This window comes from Tursiops truncatus, chromosome 1 (assembly GCF_011762595.2).
Source record: "Tursiops truncatus isolate mTurTru1 chromosome 1, mTurTru1.mat.Y, whole genome shotgun sequence".
NCBI classification, from domain to species: Eukaryota; Metazoa; Chordata; class Mammalia; order Artiodactyla; family Delphinidae; genus Tursiops; species Tursiops truncatus.
This window is the reverse complement of record NC_047034.1, coordinates 100,001,554-100,026,762: the sequence shown is the minus strand read 5'-3', so window position 1 is coordinate 100,026,762 and position 25,209 is coordinate 100,001,554. Positions and strand designations below refer to the sequence as shown.

At 39.4% G+C, this 25,209-nt stretch overlaps 1 long non-coding RNA gene across 1 annotated transcript in view; it reads left to right on the top strand.

Moving 5' to 3' along the window:
* Window positions 1–23,195, top strand: part of LOC141279767 (uncharacterized) — a 41,574-nt gene extending 18,379 nt beyond the window's left edge. Inside the window, exons 3-6 of the long non-coding RNA XR_012334609.1 lie at window positions 11,997–12,159; window positions 14,854–14,942; window positions 22,897–22,969; window positions 23,127–23,195. This is a non-coding gene — a long non-coding RNA (uncharacterized lncRNA). The remainder of the gene's footprint in view (window positions 1–11,996; window positions 12,160–14,853; window positions 14,943–22,896; window positions 22,970–23,126) is intronic.
* The last annotated feature ends 2,014 nt before the right edge of the window (window positions 23,196–25,209 follow it).

Here is a 25,209-nt window from a genome sequence, read left to right as displayed (position 1 = left end):
ATAGCTCCTACCACGTGGTAAACACTACATAAATATTTTCTGATGAAACAGTGAATTCATGAATTCTCAACCTGACAGTCAGAATGTGTCATAATTTGGTGTCCCTTAATTTCTCTAGTGTGAATCCTTGGATGCCTTCAAGCTTATATTTTTATCGTATCTTACCATGAGTCATGATTTTGAAACTTGCATATGCCCTTTGCTTTTCTTCCTCCATCCTAAGATTATACTTGTTCTTTAGGGCCTGATTCAAATCATCTTCACCTTGAAGATTTCTGTAAAGATCACTTTGCCATTGTTCTTACTGTGAAATTTGTGTAGATGGTCTAAGTAACTGTTTCATGGTTTGTTTTATATTTCTTTATTTTCTAATTATTTCATGGTAGAGTGTTTTCTCCCTAACAGACTTATAAGCTCCTCAAACCTAGGATCCCTTTTTCTATAAGCTCAGAAGAGTCTAAATTAGGCATTTAAGAAAAATCTTATAATGCTTGGTTTTATGTAGATATATAAAGATAATGGAATTGTCTTTCTAGGTGTATCTACACATGTAGGTGGCTACTTTAATAGCATCAGTTATTTATTTATTCATTCCATGAATATTTTTTGAGTGCCTTCCATGTGCCAGGCACTGCTATAGATGCTGAGGATACATAAGTGAATAAAATAACAATAAGAACAAAAAACTTGGGCTTCCCTGGTGGCGCAGTGGTTGAGAGTCTGCCTGCCGATGCAGGGCACGCGGGTTCGTGCCCCGGTCCGGGAAGATCCCACATGCTGCGGAGCAGCTGGGCCCGTGAGCCATGGCCGCTGAGCCTGTGCATCCGGAGCCTGCACGTCTGGAGCCCGTGCTCTGCAACGGAAGAGGCCACAACAGTGAGAGACCCGCATACCGCAAAAAACAAACAAACAAACAAACAAAAAACCCCAAAATCTCTGACCTTTAAAATATTTTACTTTTTTAATTGAGGTATAATTGCCATATAACATTATACTAGTTTCAAGGGTACAAAATAATATTTGACATTTGTATACATTACAAAATGATCACCACAATAAATCAATTGTCACCATGCACAGTTACAAAAATTTTTTCAGCTCACTCCCTCTTGCAAGAGCACTGGAATCACAACTAACTCTGAACAATCATCTACAGGAAGACACTGGAACTCACCAAAAAGGATTCCCCACATCTAAAGGCAAAAGAGAAGCCACAATGAGATGGTAGGAGGGGTGAAATCACAATAAAATCAAATCCCATAACTGCTGGGTGGGTGACTCACGAACTGGAGAACAATTATACCACAGAAGTCCACCCACTGGAATGGAGGTTCTGAGCCCCACGTCAAGCTTTCCAACCTGGGGGTGAGGTAACGGGAGGAGGAATTCCCAGATATCAGACTTTGAAGGCTAGTGGGATTTGATTGCAGGACTTCAACAGGACTGGGGGGAACTGAGACTCAACTCGTGGAGGGCACACACAAAGTAGTGTGCACATCAGGACCCAAGGGGAGGGAGCAGTGACCCCATAGGAAACTGAACCATACCTACCTACTGGCATTGGAGGGTCTTCTGCAGAGGCAGGGGGTGGCTGTGGCTCACCACAGGGACAAGGACACTGGCAGCAGAAGTTCTGGGACGTACTCCTTGGAGTACGTCCTCCTGGAGGAGGACTTCAGCCCTCCTGGAGTCCCCCCTTAGCCCCACCAAAGAGCCTGTAGCCTCCAGTGCTGGGTCGCCTCAGGCCAAACAACCAGTAGGGAGGGAACTTAGCCCCACGCATCAACAGACAAGTGGATTAAAGTTTTACTGATCTCTGCCCACCAGAGCGACACCCAGCTCTACCCACCACCAGTCCCTCCCATCAGGAAACTTGCACAAGGCTCTTAGATAGCATCATCCACCAGAGGGCAGACGGCAGAAACAAGAAGAACTACAATCCTGCAGCCTGTGGAACGAAAACCACATTCACAGAAAGATAGACAAAATGAAAAGGCAGAGGACTATGTACCAGATGAAGGAATAAGATAAAACCCCAGAAAAACAACTAAATGAAGTGGAGATAGGCAACCTTCCAGAAAAAGAATTCAGAATAATGAGAGGGAAGATGGTCCAGGACCTTGGAAAAAGGATGGAGGCAAAGATTGAGAAGATGCAATAAATGTTTAACAAAGACCTAGAAGAATTAAAGAACAAACAAACAGAGATGAAAAATACAATAAATGAAATAAAAAATACACTAGAGGAATCAATAGCAGAATAATTGAGGCAGAAGAACAGGTAAGTGACCTGGAAGACAGAATGGTGGAACTCACTGCCATGGAACAGAATAAAGAGAAAAGAATGAAAGAAAGAAGACAGCCTAAGAAACCTCTGCGACAACATTAGATGCACCAACGTTCGCATTATAGGGGTCCCAGAAAGAGAAGAGAGAGAGAAAGGACTTGAGAAAATATTTGAAGAGATTATAGTCGAAAACTTCCCTAACATGGGAAAGGAAATAGCCACCCAAGTCCAGGAAGTGCAGAGAGTCCCAGGCAGGATAAACCCAAGAAGAAACATGCCAAGACACATAGTAATAAAATTGACAATTAAAGACAAAGAAAAATTATTAAAAGCAAAAAGGGAAAAACGACAAATAGCATACAAGGGAGCTCCCATAAAGTTAACAGCTGATTTCTCAGCAGAAACTCTACAAGCCAGAATCAAGTGGCACAATATATTTAAAGTGATGAAAGGGAAGAACCTACAACCAAAATTACTCTACCTGGCAAGGATCTCATTCATATTCATTGGAGAAATCAATAGCTTTACAGACAAGCAAGAGCTAAGCGAATTCAGCACCACCAAACCAGCTCTACAACAAATGCTAAAGGAACTTCTCTAAGTGGGAAACACAAGAGAAGAAAAGGACCTGCAAAAAACAAACCCAAAACAATTAAGAAAATGGTAATAGGAACATACATATCGATAATTACCTTAAATGTGAATGGATTAAATGCTCCAACCAAAAGACACAGGCTCACTGAATGGATACAAAAACAAGACCCATATATATGCTGTCTACAAGAGACCCACTTCAGAACTAGGGACATACACAGACTGAAAATGAAGGGACGGAAAAAGTTATTCCATGCAAATAGAATCAAAAGAAAGCTGGAGTAGCAATATTCATATCAGATGAAATAGGCTTTAAAATAAAGAATGTTACAAGAGACAAGGAAGAACACTACATAATGATCAATGGATCAATCCAAGAAGAGATATAACAATTATAAATATATATGCACCCAACATAGGAGCACCTCAATACATAAGGCAACTGCTAACAGCTATAAAAGAGGAACTCGACAGTAACACAATAATAGTGGGGGACTTTAACACCTCGCTTACACCAATGGACAAATCATCCAAAATGAAAATAAATAAGGAAACAGAAGCTTTAAATGACACAATAGACCAGATAGATTTAATTGATATTTATAGGACATTCCATCCAAAAACATCAGGTTACACTTTTTTCTCAAGTGCACATGGAACATTCTCCAGGAGAGATTACATCTTGTGTCACAAATCAAGCCTCAGTAAATTTAAGAAAACTGAAATCATATCAAGCATCTTTTCCGACCTCAACGTTATGAGATTAGAAATAAGTTACAGGGGAAAAGAACGTAAAAAACACAAACACATGGGGGCCAAATAATACATTACTAAATAACCTAGAGATCATTGAAGAAATCAAAGAGGAAATCAAAAAATACCTGGAGACAAATGACAATGAAAACACGATGATCCAAAACCTATGGGAGGCAGCAAAAACAACTCTAAGAAGGAAGTTTATAGCAATACAATCCTACTTCAAGAAACAAGAAATATCTCAAATAAACAATCTAACCTTACACCTAAAGGAGCGAGAGAAAGAACAAACAAAACCCAAAGTTAGTAAAAGGAAAGAACTCATAAAGATCAGAGCAGAAATAAGTGAAATAGAAACAAAGAAAACAATAGCAAAGATCAATAAAACTAAAAGCTGGTTCTTTGAGAAGGTAAACATAATTGATAAACCTTTTGCCAGAGTCATCAAAATAAAGAAGGAGAGGATTCAAATCAAGAAAATTAAGAATGAAAAAGAAGTTCCAACGGACACCACAGAAATACAAGGCATCATAAGAGACTACTACAAGCAACTTTATGCCAATACAATGGACAACATGGAAGAAATGGACACATTCTTAGAAAGGTATAACCTTCCAAGACTGAACCAGGAAGAAATAGAAAATATGAACAGATGAATCAAAGGAATGAAATTGAAACCGTGATGAAAAATCTTCCAACAAACAAAAGTCCAGGACCAGATGGCTTCACAGGTGAATTCTATAAAACATTTAGAGAAGAGCTAACAGCCATCCTTCTCAAACTCTTCCAAAAAATTGCAGAGGAAAGAACACTCCCAAACTCATTCTACGAGGCCACCATCACTCTGATACCAAAACCAGACAAGGATACTTCAAACAAAGAAAATTACAGACCAGTATCACTGATGAATATAGATACAAAAATCCTTAACAAAATACTAACAAACAGAATCCAACAACACATTAAAAGGATCATATACCATGATTAAGTGGGATTTATGCCAGGAATGCAAGGCTTCTAAATATATGCAAACCAATCAATGTGATAACACCATATTAACAAATTGAAGAATGAAAACCATATGATTATCTCAATACATGCAGAAAAAGCTTTTGACAAAATTCAACACCCATTTATGATAAAAACTCTCCAGAAAGTGGGCATAGAGGGAACCTACCTCAACATAATAAAGGCCATATATGACAAAGCCACAGTCATCATCATTCTCAATGGTGAAAAACTGAAAGCATTTCCTCTAAGATCAGGAACAAGACAAGGATGTCCACTCTTGCCACTATTATTCAACATAGTTTTGGAAGTCCTAGCCACGGTAATCAGAGAAGAAAAAGAAATAAAAGGAATCCAAATTGTAAAAGAAGAAGTAAAACTGTCACTGTTTGCAGATGACATGTTACTGTACATAGAGTATCCTAAAGATGCCACCAGAAAACTACTAGAGCTAATCAATGAATCTGGTAAAGCTGCAGGATACAAAATTAATGCACAGTAATCTCTTGCATTCCTATACACTAACAATGAATGATCAGAAAGAGAAATGAAGGAAACAATCCCATTCACCATTGCAACAGAAAGAATAAAATACCTAGGAATAAACCTACCTAAGGAGACAAAAGTCCTGTATGCAGAAGACTATAAGACACTGATGAAAGAAATCAAAGATGACAGAAACAGATGGAGAGATATACCATATTCTTGGATTGGAAGAATCAATATTGTGAAAATGACAATCTACAAAGCAATCTACAGATTTAATGCAATTCCTATCATATTACCAATGGCATTTTTTACAGAACTAGAACAAAAAGTCTTAAAATTTGTAGGGAGACACAAAAGACCCCGAGTAGCCAAAGCAGTCTTGAGGCAAAAAACAGAGCTGGAGCAATCAGACTCCCTGATTACTACAGTAATCAAGACAATATGGTTCTGGCACAAAAACAGAAATATAGATCAATGGAACAGGATAGAAAGCCCAGAGATAAACCCACGCAACTATGGTCAACTAATCTTTGACAAAGGAGGCAAGGATATACAATGGAGAAAAGACAGTTTCTTCAATAAGTGGTGCTGGGAAAACTGGACAGCTATATGTAAAGAATGAAATTACAACACCCCCTAACACCATACACAAAAATATACTCAAAATGGATTAAAGACCTAAATGTAAGGCCAGACACTATAAAACTCTTAGAGGAAAACATAGGAAGAAAACTCTTTGATATAAACCACAGCAAGATCTTTTTTGACCCACCTCCTAGAGTAATGGAAATAAAAACAAAAATAAACAAATGGGAGAAGAAGAAGACCTAAATAGTCGTTTCTCTAAAGAAGACATACAGATGGCTAAGAGGCACATGAAAAGCTGCTCAACATACTAATTATTAGAGAAGTGCAAATCAAAACTACAATGAGGTATCACCTTACACCGGTTAGAATGGGCATCATCAGAAAATCTACAAACAACAAATGCTGGAGAGGGTGAGGAGAAAAGGGAACCCTCTTGCACTGTTGGTGGGAATGTAAATTGATATAGCCACTATGGAGAACAGTATGGAGGTTCCTTAAAAAACTAAAAATAGAGCTACCATATGACCCAGCAATCCCACTACTGGGCATATACTCTGAGAAAACCATAGTTTGAAAAGACACATGCACCATAGTGTTCATTGCAACACTATTTACAATAGCCATGGAAGCAACCTAAATGCCCATCGGCAGACAAATGGATAAAGAAGATGTGGTACATGTATACAATGGAATATTCCTCAGCCATAAAAAGAAACCAAATTGGGTCATTTGTTGAGATGTGGATGGACCTGGAGATTGTCATACAGAGTAAAGTAAGTCAGAAAGAAAAAAAACATCTTATAATAATGCATATATGTGGAATCAATGGTACAGATGAACCAGTTTGCAAGGCAGAAACACAGATGTAGAGAACAAATGTACAGCCACCAAGGGGGGAAAGCGGCGGGGGGTGGTGTTGATAGTGGTGGGATGAATTGAGAGATTGGGATTGACATATATACACTAATATGTATAAAATTGATAACTAATAAGAACCTGCTGTATAAATAAAATAAAATTCAAAAACCTTTTTTCTTTTCTTTTTTGTGATGAGTACTGTTAAAATCTACTCTCTTAGCGACTTTCAAATATGCAATACACTATTAGTGACTATAGTCATCATACTGTACATTACATCCCCATGACTTATTTATTTTATAGCTGGAAATTTGTACATTTTGATCTTCTTCACCCATTTTGCCCTTCCATCCCTGACCTTTTTGAGCGTATGTTTTTTGTGGGGTTGACAGACAAGAACAATTTAATAAATAGAATATATTATGTGCTAAGTAGCCATATGTAAAGCAAGAACTTCAAATCTGAAGGAGAAAAGGAACTCAGCAGTTTAGTTAAAATGTAAGTATTAGGTCCTCAAAATTTTATATAAGACATTTGCCATATCTTCTGTTTTGATACAGATTCTATGATCTGTTTTAAAATAATGAAGAACTATGTGGGTTGAAAGGGAAAGAATATTATTTTATTTGCTTCAGTGTGGAGTAATTAGCAAACAATGAGTACAGGCTTCTTTTAACTTGATCTGAATTATCTGTGCTTTATCATGAGCCACAGAAGTTGATTTAATGTATCCTTGAAAACAGCTAAAGTGGAGATTTCATTCATGACTGTAATCCACACATCATCAGGAGAGAATGTTTGTACTTTGGTTTGCTTGGGGTATGTTACTTTCAGTTACTGCTTTCTGTGTCCCCCTCCCCATTCTCTCCTCAAACCCTAGGTCTGAAATCTTGAAATAGTTCTTTTGCCGTCTTCTTTTCCAAGAATCCACTCCAACTGGGGCACATAAGTGGACTTCTTTGCAGCAATTTAATCTCAATCTCTTCTCAGGACCTTTGTCCTTAAGGGCCTCTTAATAGGCATGTAGCCAGTGGGCTTGCAGGTAAAACTTTTGGTTCAGCAGCTATGTTTCCTGGAATCATATATTTTGATCATTTAAATTGTTTAAATATCCTCCAGCTTCTCTAATCCTACCCTCCCAACAGCTTGTTTCCATTTCCTGGAGTATGTAGCCTACTTTCAGAAAGTAGCCCTTGAAAAAAGGTTAAAAATTGGGTATTAAATTTTTTTTATAGCACAGGCAAAGACTAAAAAGAGTATGATTGTATTAGCAAATGTATTGGTTGCAGAAATATTAATGACTATTAAAAATAAATATCTATTGATACAAAACTTCTAAACTGTGAAGTAGTAATGGATTTTAAAGGTAAATATTATATGAACTTTTGAAATGTGTGATATAAATATAATCCAATAACATTTATAAGATTCATATTTTAAAGATGAGATTAATTTCTATTTGTTTTTCATTTTTATAAATGTCAAAGTATAATGTATTATGAACAATTCAGGGAATAGAATTTTTGAAATTTCCTAGGGCATTCATAATTTATCAGTGTTATCTGTCTTTTCCCAATACAGCTTGGTATTTTGGGAATAAAATTATAAAGTAGAGTGTATTTCACTCAGGTACACAGTTAGCTGAGTTTAGGAAAAAAGAGAAGATTTGAAGGCTATATACCACTTCTCCCTGCCACTCTTCATGTCATTTTTTTTTTAACATGTCTGCACGTCCATTTATTCATTGAACAGATATTTATTGATCTGTTATGTGCCAGACACCACTCTAAAGGCTGAAGATATAGTAATGAAAAAAATATTCTGTTCCTCATGCAGTTGATGGTCCAGCAGATATGCAATGGAATAAAAAGGCAATGCACGTGATATGTGAGATAGCAACATGTACTGAGGCAAAACAAATAAAGCAAGAAAGGTGGTTGAACTTTTAGATAGGATGACCAGGGAGACCTTCAATGAGAAAGCAATTTAAAGATTTAAAGGAATAAGAGAGCAAGTCATGTGGTTACCTGGGGAAAGAATGTTCGAGTCTGAGGAAACAGTAAGTGTAAAAATCTTAGGTAGGAACGTGTTTGGTGTATGAAGGAACAGAAGGATGCCAGTGTGACTGGGATGGAGTGATTGAGTCAATGAATCCATTGATCTTTCTCTGCCTATATGAATGTAGTAATATATGTAGTCTAATGTAATGTTTGCCTACCATTCCTTAGGGGTTCCAGACGTAGCCCAAATGAAAACAATTAAAGCTGTATTAGTTCAGGACAGTGCTTATTTACTTTTTCTATATTTATTTTTAAAGACTTTATTTTGGAGGGAGCAGTTTTAGGTTTACAACAAAATCGAGAGCGAGGTAGGGAGATTTCCCACATACCCTCTATCTCCAGACATGCATATCTTCCTCTATTATCAACATCACTCACCAGAACGTACATTTTTTTTTTTTTTTTACCAAGGAAGAATGTACATTGACACACCATAATTACTCAAATTCCATATTTACGCATCATAATTACTCAAATTCCATATTCACTCTTGGTGTACATTCTATGAGTATGGACGTATGTATAATGACATATATCCATCATTACAATATCATAAGAATATTTTCACTGCCCTAAAATTCCTCTGTGCTCCATTTATTCATCCCTTCCCCTACCCTCTGCAAACACTGGCTTTTAAAATTGTCTCCATAGTTTTGCCTTTTCCAGAATGTCATATAGTTGGAATCATACAGCATGTAGCCTTTTCAGATTGACTTCTTTCACTTAGTAACATGCACTTAAGTTTCCTTCATGGCTTTTCATGCCTTGATAGCTCATTTCTTTTTAAAGCTGAATACTATTCCGTTATTTGGATGTACCACAGTTTATTTATCCATTCACTTCCTGAAGGACGTTTTGGTTGCTTCCAAGTTTTGTCAGTTATGTACAAAGTTGCTATAAACATCCCTGTGTAGGTTTTTGTGTGAACATAAATTTTCAGTTCCTTTGGGTAAATACCAAGAAAGGTGATTGCTGGACCATATGATAAGAAAATGTTTAGTTTTCTGGGAAACCATCAAACTTTCTTCCAAAGTTATTGTATCATTTTATATTTCCACCATCTAATGTATGAGAGTTCCTATTGCTTTACATCCTTATCATCATTTGGTGTTGCTTACTTAGTTTTCACTTCTAAAAGAAGTGTTGTTTCTGACATGAATTAGAATGGAACTAATCAGTCTATTCCATGGCTTTGATTGAAGAAAGGATTTGGGGAAATGAAAAGCTGTAATGTCTTGTTTAAATTAATTGAAATATCTACAAATTTAAAAAGCAAAACAGAAAAAATAAAATTTTAGAATTGATATTTTGCCAACTCCAATTTAATTCAACAGACATTTATTGAGCTTCTCTAATGTAAAATGTTTGCTGCTGGCTCCTTTGGGGGATATGATGAGCAAAAAAACTTGTGGACTACAACTTTCTCAATTCCAGGGATCTTTAACAAAAGAGTCTAATAACCTGTCCTAATAATACTGTTCCATTTATTCATTACTTTGCTCTCAGGGTCTTGCTTAACTTGCTTGCAAGCTGATTTCTTAATAAAGAAACTTACTATGCCTCTGTGAAGTAGTAGATATTAATACTATTCTCAAATTTTGCAGAATAGTAGAGAGATTTCCAGTGTTTGTCCTTAGATGCCTGTGCACCCCTGGCTGTACTCTGTCTTGGAGTGGATGCTTGTAGACAGCCACTTTGCACCTGCAGCAGTGGGCAGATTGAAGCATAGCTCCCATGTAACTTCAGAACATGGTTCTTCTATCCCAGAGGTAGTGTAGCGTTAAGCAAATAAACTTTCTTTGGAAGGAACGTTTTGCATTCACTGTCAGAGCTAATAGGTATCTGTGATAGTTCTCTTCCTGATAACTCTAGATACTGTGGATCTTCTCTTTTTTGTTCAGATATATTGAATTTTCACTTCTCACCCTTCACTTTGCTCCCTCTTCCTCTCAGTCAGTTTTTGTGATTTTCATCCGATGGCCTTATACCTGGATTCACTCTATTTTGAGAGATAGTTTTATTTCTCACAGTGGATTGGTGGAGGTTATTTGGTACACTGTGTTTGGAAGGATTCTGAGACTGAGTCCAGGTTCAGAAGGAGAGAGTGTGGGGATTAATCTGTAGTGAGAGAGTGGGAGGAAATAGTGGTTGTAGCAGGACCTCACTGTACTGTTGACTCCCATGGATGGTGAAAAGCCCCGCCCCTCAACCTACCATCCAAATCACCCTCCTTAATCCCATAAATTGCAACATGAGGTCAAATCATGCTCAATCAAGGTTCTTGAGCTACCGTATCTCAGCAAATGTTTGATACTTGGAAGGAACTGTTTACTGTATATAGAGGGTACCCGAGATATGCAGATTTGCGATATATGGATTTTAATGGGATGAAGCCTTGAATAGTTGAAATCACTCGGGATCTTCTATTTCAGACCTTCTGCTTTATGGATTGGCTTGGTCAATGGTATCAACAGGCAGACTGGATATCTAAAAGACTCATTGAAGTTGCAGGTCCCTGAAAATTTGTGGGGCTTATTTCCCACTTTCTGGAATACATGTTGCTAAGGCATTTAAATCTTCTGCCAGTTCCTGTTGATAATGCCCAATAAACTTGATACCATCAATGTAGTTCTGTGAATTGATATTCTGTGAAATGTCAGGGTGATCAAGTTCTCTGTGTGCTAGGTTATGTCAGACAATGGAACAGTTGAAGCAAGAAGGTGAAGGTACACTGCTGTCCCTGGTAGGTGAGAACAAATTGATTGTGGTGGGACTTGCAATTTGGTATAGATAAAAAAACATTTGCTGGGTTAATAGCTATAAACCAGGATACAGAGGTTGTACTGATTTGCCCCTTTAAAGATACTACATGAGGAGTAGCTGCTGAAATTACAATCATCAATAACTTTACAATAACCCATGATCCATCTGCCTTCTATATAGGCTAAAAAGAGAGAATCACATTGGAATGTTATAGGAATAATTATCTTTTCACCTTTCAAATTTGTGATGAAAGCAATGATCTCTGTAATTCCATCAGGGATTAGTTGCGGCTTACTACTCTGTTGGCAGAGGAAGTTTCAGATGCTGCTACCTCACCAGTATACCATAATAGCTCTACCTTTGCAGGTGAGAGCGCTCATATGGCGATTTTGTGAGTTTGACTCACAAGAATGACTTTTCCAATTATGTAGCCAGGATGTGGGGATGTAATTGGAGGTCCAAAACTTCAGTTTTATCAGTTCACCTCCATAATCCCCACATTGACTAGGGGGCCACAGTGGCCTTATGGGTTAACATCAACAGAGCTAGAAACTAGTAACATCGAGATAGGCCTGAATGCTTTTCTTTTCCCAGAGTGTGATCACCGTCTATGAGGATCCTTGTGAAAGGCTTAGAAGAATATTCTGGAATATAGTTATGGCAGTGTTGAGTGAACCTTCTGCAAAGGGTCCAAGAACTCTGAGCCTATGAACTTGCACTGGGTGAGAAGATGTACTTCATCATTGTGGTGATCCAGGTCAGATTCCTGCTCAGTTGACCTAGAATTTTTCTGATTATAATTATATTACATATATAATTATTTAGTGGGCTGCCTATTTGTTTTATTGAAACACTGTGATCAATTAGCCACTACTGAAGATACCTACAGGTCAGACAGGATTGCTTTTTATGGTAATTATGCCTACCTTATCTTTAGTGGTTAAGTGATACTGCTTGGCTCCTAATGTTCCAGGATTCCACTATTTACTTTAAAATCAGGAAGCCCTTTTCAGTGGTGGCATTTCTCACTGTCATCCCTAGCGTGCAAAAGACAGCCACTCAGAGCTCTTCCAGGAGGATGATGGCCCCTTATTAGTGCCTTTCTCAGTGCTTTAGTGAAGGGAGTATTCTCTGGACTCTCTCAAGGAGCATAGTATTGTGGGTATTCCGTTCACTCCAGTGTTCCTATCTTTCTAGGGCTTTCAGTCCTTTCTTCTATTTTACACCAAATAGGTTCTGGCATCTCATCCTGATTGAATTAGGTCATCTTGGAGTTCATATTTCAGTAATCATTCAAGCAAACTGTTGGAACCTCTCACATTTACTTAATTCTCTGTTAAGTTAAACCATCATAATATATTTGATTTGATCCAACATTATATTTCATCGTCATGGGTTAATAACCTTAGAATCTACTCCCCTATTGATTCTCCAAGTTTCTACCAATGTGTATTTGCAAAATCTTGCTCTTCATTTGGAATATGAACTCTCTTCTCCCAAATAAGACTTGGCCCTTACCTTCCTGTAGAAGACTCTGTGACTGTGTGAGAGCTGACTCTAGTCTTGAGGCAGTGAGAGGTGATGAGGAGAACAGATATCCTTTTTGAAGGCTTCAGCCATAGAGGAGGTTATCATGGAGTCTTCAAGTATGATAAAACTACCCTCCTCAAAATGTGAGAAATGGCTTCTGCTGGCAAGAGACGCTCGGGGATATTTGATTAAAAATACTTAACCTGTCTAAGTTGAACAAAATTTCTTCCTTCCAAATGTCAGGCATCCATTCCTTACAAAGAATTCCTAAACTTTCACATAAAAACTTTGTCTCTAAATTCATCTTACATTGTAATTCTGTAACTCATGAAGTTATATTTTGATTAGTTGTATCTGCCTTATGACTCCAAGAAATGAGGTTCTTTTATGGCCACCAAAGACAATATCTGGTCCTCTATGACTTGATGTCAGAGAAAGCTCATTCCTAGCTCTTAAAGTTACAATTATTACTGTAACTGTCAAGTTCCTGAGCAATTTTGTCACTCAAAGCCTTGCCTTCAGTAGAAAATTCATCCTAAACAGCCACAGGTAATAATTTGTCTTCTTGATACTATTGCCTGATACAGATTACCAGTCTCCCATTTGCCATTGACAAGCAGATTATCACTGTGTTCAAAGTTAAAGAGGCAAGTAACTCAATTACAGAATTCTATCTTTGAGGGTCAGTTTCTGGAGTCCACTTATGTTAGCAAGTACTCTATCAATCAAGGTCCAGAAATAAACCATGGTAGATATTTCAAAAGGAGGGCTTTAATATAAGGAATTGGTTACTTGGTGTATTAGTTACCTGTTGTGGCATAACCAATTACCTCAAAATTCAATGGCTTGAAGCAATGAGCATTTATTATTTCACACAGTTTCTGAGCTTCAGGTTTCCAGGAGCAGCTTAGGGTCTCTCGTGAGGTTTTAGTCAAACTTTCAGGTGGGATGTTAGTTATCTGAAGGCTCGGCTGGGGGTGGAGGATCTGCTTCCAAGATGGCTTACTTTCATAACTATTTGCAGGAGGCCTCAACTTCTCACTGGCAGTTGGCAAAAGGCCTCAGTTCCTCATCACATGGACCTCTCCACAAGGCTGCTTGAGGGTCCTCATGACATAGCAGTTGGCTTCCCTCAGAGAGAGTGATCTAAGAGAGAGAGAGAGCAGGAGGAGGCCATGATACCTTTCATGACCTAGCCACACACCATCATCTGTCATATTCTATTCATCTGAAGCAAGTCACTAAGTCCAGCCCACAATCAAGGGGAGATGAATTAGGGTCCACCTTTTGGAGAGAACAATGTTGAAGAATCTGTGACATAGTTTAAAACCATCATACACTGGCATTAGGAGACTGAAAGAACAGAAGGGGAATAACATGGTAAGTCCAATATTAGTACTGTAGAAAGCTGCTGCTACTCTTGGGGCTGAAGGGACAAAAGGGTACTGGTCTGTGTGGCCAGCTCACTGACTCTGAGTGATGGATATCCTGTGGCTGTTGTGTGGATCTCTAAGGAGGCTACCACCTGGCTACTGTTCAGCTTCCTGAGGGAGAGATGCAATGAGGCTGGTGCTCTCTGAGCAGTGTGTGGTGTCTCTGGTACTCCGTCACTGAAGGGGCACAGCCAGCTGGTGGTTGTGACTTTGAGGGGGTGTGGCATTGTTGGTATGTTGGCTGTTTTATGCTGCTGGAGGAAAACTTATAGGAACCATAAACAGAAAGAGAGTTTGTTCTTCCCTTCTCCTGTCTTTCAGTTTCATACCAGTCTCTTTCACTGACAGAAACTAAACAAGGGTCCACCTGGCAAGAGAATATTGAAAATAGAGTGCAAAGAAGCAGAGTATGGATGGGTTATTTGGCACTGAGGAACGATAGGTAACTAACTGGCACAGCTTGATTTTGGTTTGTGTTTTTCTTGCAGGTACTACCTCTCAGATCCTACTGGTGAATTCTTTTTGTTGAACCATGAAGGCCATCATATCTGGTCCAGATCCCTGTTACCTCTTCATGGTAAGTGGCTGTTGCTTAGTATGAATTGGATACTCTGTATTTGAAAAGTACTCAAGATAAGCAGATTTATGATAGATGGATTTTAATGGGATGAAGCCTTGGAAAGTTGAAATAATTTGGGGTCAGCATCGATTTTAGACCCCCAGTGCCCAGTTGGCTATGTGGACATGGAGGCTGTACAGAGGTTGGATACCTGGAAGTCTCTGGCACGCCAAGCAATAATGGTTCACCCTCTCTTCCTTCTCCTCTGCCATGTTGTTTTGGAAAATCTGATTAACTATGCCCCAGTTTATAGTTGTTCTATAAGGCTTGCTCTGGCCAGAGATGGACCAAGTGACCTCCTGAAGGTTTGCAGCTTTGGAGAAGGCTGTGAATTGGGCACTCTTTTGAGTCTCTGCCAAAGAATATTGTGATTGCATGAGCAGTCTGGAGCCTTCCCCTTTCCCAGGTAGTCTTTGAACAAGGAACCCAAGTGGTCAAATTCTTCCCACTCCCTCTGCCAAGCACTCATCCAATCCCAGCTGCTTTGCAATTCTTGGACAGGTTTTGTTCCCAATCTAAACTCTGGGACCTGTCACTAGGAGCTCTAAGTTGCCCTGGTATTTGGTATCCAGGGAGTGTCTGCAGCCCATGTGGGTAGAGCAGCTCAAATAGATTTCTGCCATTTTAGCCCACACCCATTCTCTCTTTACATTCTCATTGCACACCCTTTAAGGGATGCTTAATGCTAAAACAAATTTAGTAGATACAATTAAGAAATTAATGGAAAAATGAACATTAGAAACTAGCAATTGGATAAGATTTTCCAGTTCCTCTTCTAGTTGATGAGCTTTTATCTGGCTTGGCTGCACACTTCCTGGCCAAACAGTGAGGAGGGCTGAACCTATCTTTGTCTCTGTCTTGCTTTTCCTTTTAGGGATCTCCTTTTCTTCTCACCCAGGTGCTATCTTGTTCCCGCTCTGATGGTGCCTTTGTGATTGGATGACATGATATAATTCACAACTTCTCTGTGTGTCCATTTCCTCCATCATACATCTCTTTGGATGTCTAAGTTATACTTTACACGTAATATGCCCCAAACTAAGCTTCTGATTATTAAAACTCCCCCAACTCCCCCAAGCTTTTAGTTTCCTGTCTTTTCATTTCAGTTGATGAAAACACCATCCTTCTAGTTGCTCAGGCCAAAACCCCTCAGAGTTATTCTTGTCCTTTTCTTTCTCTTATTCTTCTCCATTAATCTGTTAGCAAATCTCATTGGCTCTACTGTCAGAATCTGCCCACTTCTCACCATCTACTGCCACTGCCATCCTTCACACCACTGTCATCTCTCACCTTGATCAAAGGAATAACCTCCCACCTGATTTATCTGCTTCTATCCTTGCCCCACTTCTGTCTCATCATAGCATGATCCTTTAAGAATGAAAGTTGGAGCATGCGGTTCCTCTGCTCAAAACCCTCCAATTGCTCCCCACCTCACTCAGAGCAAAAACCTAAGTCTAAAATATTTACAAAGGATCTTTGATGATCAGGCCCCTCACTCATCCTCTGAACCTCATCTTCTACTTGTCTTCCCTTTGTCCCCTGCATACTCTCGTCTTTTTGTTTTTCTTTTAGCAAATCATACAAATTCCTCCCTCACAATTTTTGGATTAACTTTTCCCTCTGCCTACAATAGCCTTCTTGCTCAGATATTTGCATTGTTTGCTCCTTCCCCTCTTTCAAGTCTTCTCTCAAATGCCACCTTCTCAGTGAGGACTTCCCTGATAATTGAATTTAAAATTGAAGCCACCTCGACTTACTGCCTGGCATGTTCTGTCTCTCTTCCCTGTTTTATCTTTATTCATAACAATAATCATCATTGGACTAACCCAAGCAGCCAAGTAAAAAATACATTTTACTTACATATTGTTGACCATCTGTCTCTCCCTAGTATAATGTAAGCCATATGAAGGCTTGGGTTTTTGTCTGTTTTGTTCATTCCTATGTCCTGAGTTCCTAGAGGAGTGCTTGGCACAGAGTAGGCCTTCAGCAAATGTTGGTTGAATGAATGAATGTATAAATATATGCATGAAAAAATAAATCTCTTAAATGTAATGTAGGGGGTACTGGATGATTTATAAAGTGCTTCCATTCCTAAATCTAGGAAAGAAGCTCAGGCTGAGGTTGCTTCTGGGCTTCAGTACTAGGCTATACATTTAACATTTGGTAATAGACTAGCACTGAATCATGAAAATTGTTGCCAGCCATAAACAATCACCCTGGCCTTATTGACTGTGCATATAGGCTAGATACCAACACTGCTTCTACCTAGGACTATCTGAATTTTAAAAGGATTCTCTTGAAGATTGAGAAGCCAAAGGTTATCATTTTGTAATAGAAATCTCAGCATTCTAGTGTGCCAGTAGTAGGAAATATTTGACAGTTCATCTCACCTCTAGAAAGTTTCTATTCTGTATACTCACAAGGTTAACCCTGAATTTTTATGTAAATCTCAGAGATCTAAACATAGTAGGAATAAAATTTATGTTTATGTTTTCTCCCTGGGTTAGTAGAATTTTCCATGGCTTGGTTTATTTGTTGTTCAGCAGTTGAGTGGAAAAACAAAGCAGTTTTTAGTTTTGAGTTCTTAGGAGTATATCTGAGAAGGCTGACACTAAGAAGGAAGTCCCCAAGGAGCTATCCGTAATGAAACAATTAGCCAGCAAGGCCATATCCAATCGGTGTCAGAATTTGACAGTGGCATAATGGGCATTGTTACATTACAAAAAATAATATATGGAGAAGGATTACTTGGAAAACTGTGACCAGATCTCCAGCTCACTGACAAAGTATAAAATGATTCATTCATTTACTTGTTCATTCATTCATTCAAGAAATTTTTATTGAGTGCTTACTATATGCCAGCCGCTTTTCCAGGCATATGTGATATGTGAAACTCCTTTTCCTGTAATGGGTTGCATATTTTGTTAATTTATTCACTCAACATTGATTGAGTGCCAAACATGTGCTAGGTACTGTGCTAGGTTCTGGATATACAAAATAAGTTGGTATGGACCTTGTCATTGGGAAGCTTTCCTTCCAGAAGGGAGACATGTTTTAGATATCTGGGCAAGGTGCAGGCGGAGGGCACAAAGGAAGAGGTGGTTAATTCTACCTCAGAGTTCTAGTAAGATAAACAAAGAATTCCTAGAGAAGGGGGTGTCTGGAATGAGCCTTGGCAAAAGTAGGTGTTTGTTAGGACAGGAGGTTGGGGGTGGGAGGCAGGCTTTGCAAGCAAAGGGATTCAGTAAGAGCAAATGCAAGGTGTTATGAAAGAGCATGGAAAAGTCAGGGAGTTATAAAATTTTTGAAGTCAAGACACAGATAATTTAGGGTCTTCTATGTCACTTTAAGAATTTTGCTTTTTGTTCTGTAAACTGTGGAGAGCCTTTGAAGGATTTTAAGAAGGAGGGTTACATGATCTTTCTTGGGTTTTAAAGGTCACTATTACTTTGGTAGCATTTGGAGAATGAATTACAGGAAGTGAGATTAGAGACAGGGAGTCGGGGGGGTATTTCTGATTTGATATAAAGGGTGATGCTGGCTGAACTCTGGCAATCAAAGAAAGAAGGAGAGAAGGCCATAGGTATAAAAAATGTTAAGTTGGGCTTCCCTGGTGGCGCAGTGGTTGAGAGTCCGCCTGCCGATGCAGGGGACACAGGTTCGTACCCTAGTCTGGGAGGAGCCCACATGCCGTGGAGCGGCTGGGCCCGTGAGCCATGGCCGCTGAGCCTGCGCGTCTGGAGCCTGTGCTCCGCAACGGGAGAAGCCACAACAGTGAGAGGCCCGCGTACCGCAAAAAAAAAAAAGTTAAGTTCATGGAATTGACAAGGCTTGGTCAGTGGGGCTGGGAGACAGAGAGAGATAAGATAAAGGGAAGAGTAAAGAAGGAATTCCTGCTTTCTTGCTTGAGTTAAAGGAGTAAGTAGTGGTGTCTTCTCGGAGACAAGAAACTTAGGACGAGAGCAGGTTCTTAGTCTTGGAGGTAAGTCTGGTTTTGGAGTTGATTTTGTGGTCTGGCTAGAGATCCATACATAGCATCCACCAGTAGGAACTGGTAAACTCATTCAGAAGGTTTTTGTAGATGAGATGAGTTCGGGGATCACAAGCATATGAGGGTAAGCTGAGGAAGAGTCTGCGCAAATACCTTCCCTGCAGGACTGCACAACCTCTAAACCACAAATGGGTTCATCATCTGAAGTGGCTTTTTTTCCAGTTAACATATTTGAATCAAGATCCCAAAGATGTAGCTGAAGGAGAATGGTGTAAAATGACTTAAGACGGTTCTAACCATTAGTTCCATAGTTAAAAGCAGGGAGAATCTGCCTTAACTGAAGTGACCATTTACATCTGACTTGGAGGCACTGGACAGGAGCTGATCGGGGGCCTGGTGGTCCTTTTCCACTTCCCCTCACTGCTGGTTAAAACTTAAAATGGAAGCATTAGAACTATGTTTAATACAGTTGAAATCTATTCTCCCTTGCTAAGAGGTAAGGCTTGAAATTTGCCTATTTTATATGTAACATATATAATGTATATAAAATTACATATATATATATATATATATATATATATATACTTTAATAATAACAAAGTTTCCATGACTTGCCTCCAAAATATTTGATTGCTTCCATATCTGTGGCCCCATAGCACTCGATTAATACCTCTATTTTGGTTCTAATCAAATGCTATTAATTCTGTTTTTTCCATGACACTCTCTATTAGACTGTCTCTAAGGACAGAGACATCATAGTCTCCATCACTGTACCCAGCCTCAAACCGTAGATGTTCAGTTAAATTTTTGAGTGAATGAATAATCATTTATGGAAATAGCATCTGATTGGCCTTTAATCTGTTTGTTTTCTAGCTGTGACTTACCCTCTCTGGGAAGCAGGTGATTTTATTAGCCCTATTTTACACATGAACAATGCAAGCTGATGAGGTGAAGTGGCTTGCGCAGGTTACACAGCCACGAAGAGATGACACTTGACCCTGGGCTTCTTCATCCTAATTCCCTCTCTTTTCTCTCTGCATTGCTGAGCCTTCCCAAGAAGAGGCTTTAAAGGGGAGGAGACTAAGAGCACTGGGCCCTCCAGAGAAGTATGGAGTAAATGAGATTTTTGTCTCAGAACATGGAAGCTGGGAATAGAGGTGAAAAACTACATCCACTGCCAATTTTGTCTAGAGTAGCTTTGAAAACTAACATTTTATAAAGACACCACTGAGCTCAGATTTCCACAAAGGGCAGGTCAGCAGTAATCCTGGCATTATGTGCTCTCAGGCCTGTGACCACAACATAAATGCCAGTGAAAGAAATCTTACAGTCAGTTTGTGAACTACAATTGAAAATGCAGGTGTGGTTGTAAAGAGCTAGGAATACAGGGAGTGTAAGTTACAAGGGTAGATGTTAAATATTCATCTCAGGAAAGGATCATTGGGGTTTATAATAGTATTGACTGCACTCTAGTTTTATTTTCTAGGTTCAAAAAAAAAGCCTTCTGTTGCTGCAGAGTCCAAGGGCAACTTTTCAAACTTCTGTATTTAGGGGAAATAGATGTTATTCAATGTGGCAGAATTCAGTATGCTTTCAATAACAGGCAGGTAAAGCGGATTCTTAGAAAGTAAGTGCTGCGATGGTTAAATTAGTCTAATAGGGGATGTCCCCGCTACCATTTTCAGGGCAAAAGCTCATTTACTTAGGCTCTGTGGGGTGGTGCATAAAGGTCAGGTTAAAAAAAGGAGGGGGCTTCCCTGGTGGCGCAGTGGTTGAGAGTCTGCCTGCCGATGCAGGGGACGCGGGTTCGTGCCCCTATCCGGGAGAGTCCCGCATGCCGCGGGGCGGCTGGGCCCGTGGGCGGTGGCTGCTGGAAAGAATAAAAGAATGTAGTGAGAATAAGACTTCTGCTCTCTATTAAACATATAGAACTTTAGCTTTCCCACCTTCTCCCCTTCTCCCCCCACCAGGTAATTGTGATTGAATGCCTTTGTATTATTCCCTTCTGGCCCTATAATGGGCTGGCGTACATTGTATATTATATCTGGAGCTTAAAGATGGCAGTGAGCAAATGTTGATGCCTTCTCTTCTTACAACACCTAAAGAATTGGAATTTGCAGCTCTGTTTCTTGGTGTTTACATGTGCATGGGGGTCGCTGACAGGGTCTCTGATTTCTCTATGTGTATGCATAGCAATTTGTTGCAAAGACCTTGCATTCAGTTGTTTAGTTACATCTCCTAGCACAGACACTTTCTTTCAAAGATCTTTGGGAAAGGGAATGCCACTATGTGCAGTCATTATCCCCATAAAAGAAGTCACCAAACGGTGTCACCTCATTTCTCCTTCCTGCCTCCTTGCTTCATCTCCCTGACTACGGTTTCTAAGCACACTCCTCAGCTCTGTTCTTTCATTGGTTTTCCCTTTGCCATTCATCACTCATCAAGAAACAACAACAAAAACAAAACCTGGGTGTTTGGCCAAATGACCTTTCTATTGTCGTATCTTTTTGTCTGTTCCATTCTATGATGACAGAATGGCAAACCCTTGAAGGCAGGTTCCATACTTATCTGTAATTTATCTTCAAGACCAGGCATCTTTTGGATATTTGTTAAATATTATATGTGACACATTATAAAACTTTGAGGAAATAACTCCAGAAATACTTTATTCTCTCTTTTTGTTTTATTAGTTTTCATTTTTAGTGGCTGGTGAAAATAGGAAAAGGTGGAGGTAGTCATTTAGACAGGGAAAGACATTTCTCTAAATGTCAATACTTATGAAACGCCATTTTAAACCTTTATAAATGATTATCTTCCTTGGTACTGATGAGGCAGTTTCACATTGCTGCTCAATTTATTTACTCAGGAGACCAATTTATTTCACTACCTCTGTACTAACTGTTTGCATTGACATCTAGGTCTGCTTTGAGCAAGCAACTGTGACAAGTTGTTTATTGAACTGTAAACAGGTATTGTCTGAATCTAAACAATGGCTTTATCTAATTAGGAGACCCTGGGCATCATCTTAGCCCCATGTGGCTATTCTGCCCAGTCTAGCATCTCCTGCAGATTTCCCATGGCTTTTAAAATCTTCTTGCTCACATTAAAACTCTTCATCACAAAGTGAAGAATATCCTTATTTTGTCCTGTAACTTTACATACTTGTGTTTTGTGCAAAAAAAGGACTGACTGTAATAAACAGAGCAAGGGTGGCCCAATTTAGCATGGTGAAATAAGAAAAGGAAAACATGAATGAGATATAAAAAAAAAAAAGAAGAATGAATAAAGATGAAGTGGGCCTGTTGCTTAGGCTGTAAAATTATCTTGTATAAATTAGAAGACAGTTTCTTTCCAAAAGGGAACTCAATGAAATGATGGGATAGGAGTTTTCAGACAAAAATACAGGTATGATTATGGAAAGCATGATAGGAGAGCTGAGGGGTAAAAAGTTAATTTTCTGGACTTAGATTGAAATGGAACATGTTCGAAAGCACTTGGGAGCCCTCATCTTACCCGCCATTGTTTTGTGTCTGAAGATGCTAATTGAGCACAGAAATCAATGTCTTTTGTTTTCAGCTGTCAGCACGTTTCTAAAAGGCTTTGCCCAGTACTGGAGAGAGGAACTCTTAAGGAAGCTTCACTTTTTGGTAGCTATTACTATTACAGTTTCCTCTTGGAATGGGAGAATTAATTGCAATTTTGAAAAAAAAAAAGTCACTGCAGTGAGGTTTTCAAACATGAGGGCAAACATAGATATTTTTCTTAAAAAAATTGATAAGGGGATGCCCAACTGGCACACATTGAAAAGAAAAGGCTGTATCAAAGCAAGCAGGGTGAGGAGGTATCTTTTTTGTCACTATATACCTCTCTGTTTATTTCATCATAAAGGAGGATTTTCACATTCTTTTTGTCTCTCCCCAGACGTTGAGAGTTGCTTTCTTGGTTGCTTCCTTAACGATTTGTGTAATTGGTTTCACTCACTGAGGCCCAATTGGTAGGTTCATTGTGAGTGCCTCATGAAATATGAATCTATTTAAAAATTAATCGTAAATCAATATTAATTCAATAAAATATTTTAATCTGAGGTATGAATATTTTATACCTTCACACAGACATGTAGATTTCAAAAGCCGTTTTCATGTTTCTGACAGGCTGTCCAGTTTTGCCAGGACGACATTCAAATATTCCTCCTCTCACTGCATGGTGCGGGCTGCCGGCTCTCTCAGCTCGAGCTGCCCAGGTCAATGGTTATGTTTATTCACACTGCTGAAGGAATGCAAATGAGATGCACGCTGCCCGGGAATGCAGGAAAGTTTACCTTGTTTAATCGAGTTTATAGTTTCTCTGGTCTCTGCCTGGAATACACTTAAAGGGGGTCTCAAGCAATCTTATAGGTTAATCCTTGTTCGCACTGGGTTTGACTCATATCAGACCTGGCATGCCGAGGCACCTGAAGCCCGTCCCTGACAAGGGGCTGTAAAGAGATGGACTGCTACTGATCTAGGCGAAATGAGCCAGTGGCACCCGTCTGATAAAACTGGAGATTTACTGGAGCAGACAGGCCCGAGCTTAAACAGACTTCTCTCTCTATTGAAACCCTGTCTGTCACTTGAATCAGTCATCTGCCCTGTCAGGCATCATCAGCTAAAACAATGGAGTGGTGTTTGAGTTTAGCAGAAAAGAGGGCTATGTCCGATAACAGATAGGAATGTGTTATTCTGATCAGCGGGGTTGGGTCCTCTTGTGTTTTCTGATCTGAATTATGAGAGGGTGGGTGCTACTCCAGGTGCAGGATAGAGCCATAAAGACTTTAGAACTAAGGTAATGATAATGAATTAGGAGGGGGAAAATGGTTTCAGTACTGATTTCAAGACAAGAAGTGGTAGGTAATGGCTAAAACAATAATTTTCCTCCTGCTGGGGTTTCTACCTTCATTTGTCTTTAATGTATCTGTGCTACCTGATGCTACACTATGATGGTGGACAGAAATAGGCTCCCAAGGAAGAAAATATAAGCTGAACGTGTTAAAAATTCATCCGCCTTGGTTTCTTCTTAAGGGAACAATGGTAAAAGAGGGAATTGAATTACTGAATGTTTTCTGTGCAAGGCCCAAGCCCTGGAGAACAAGTCTATATAGGCTAGAATAGCCCCAAATTAGGAAGTGGATACTATGAACACAGTGGAGGATTTACATAAGATGCCTAACAGAAAAGAACGGAGTCCTTCACATCTCTGTGGGTCCCCAGAGCCCCTTGCGGAGCCTGGTGTTCAGTAGGCCCTCAGTAGACATTTTGCTGAAGGAATGAATATGTATTTATTCATTTTTGACAGTTATTTAATTTGCCTTTGTAGTGTTCTCTGGACACAAAACAGAGCTCTAAAATGATATATATGCTTAACTTTTTCAGTAATTTATTATTGTATTTTAATTTTAGAGGAGAAGGTTTCAGCTTTGTAAAAATGGTATTGCTTCTGTGTATTGAAGCTAAGGGAATGTCACTACCTCAATAAGGTCCCATGACAGGGCTCTCTCTTCTGTGTGTGGGAGGGCACTGGCAGTAAATGTTACCTCCGACGTGTCCCCTGGCACTGATATTACCCTCCTCTTCCATTTCCCCCCCGTTTGATCGGTTGGTTTATTTCTTAGTGTACCTGAGTGGGTTGCTTTGTCCTCTTTCATAAACCTATTGAGTGGGAGGTGTGGATCAGTGCACACAGAAGGGTCTGCTTCTAAATCAAGAAATGGCCTGGATAGGTTGACCAGCTGTCTTGTTTTGCCCAAGGCTCTTCCAGTTTCAGCACTGAAGTTCCCACATCCTGGGAAACCCCTCAATCCCAGGCAAAGAGAGACAGTTGGCCACCCTAGACGCGGCACTTGAGATAGTAAGTCTTTGACCTTTATGCCATGGGTTTCAGGTGAATCCTGAACTTCTGGAAGTTACATGGGTTTGAAGATTGAGAAAGACTGTGATACATTTCATGATTTTGCTAAAAATAATAGTCATATAGATTAGAAATCACCCACTTGGTGATCTTATTAAGTTCCATTCAGACTCACTAACCACATCTAGTATCAGTGTACAGGAAGGATCTGACATAGGAACCACAGATTTTTAACAGACTAGGGTCAGCAGTATTCTTCCACGCAGGACTAGACAGCTCCACTGGTAGAGCCAATGGTCACACCCAACCTCCTTGCTTCTAACCACTCTGCTGTGGTTAACAGAGATTAAA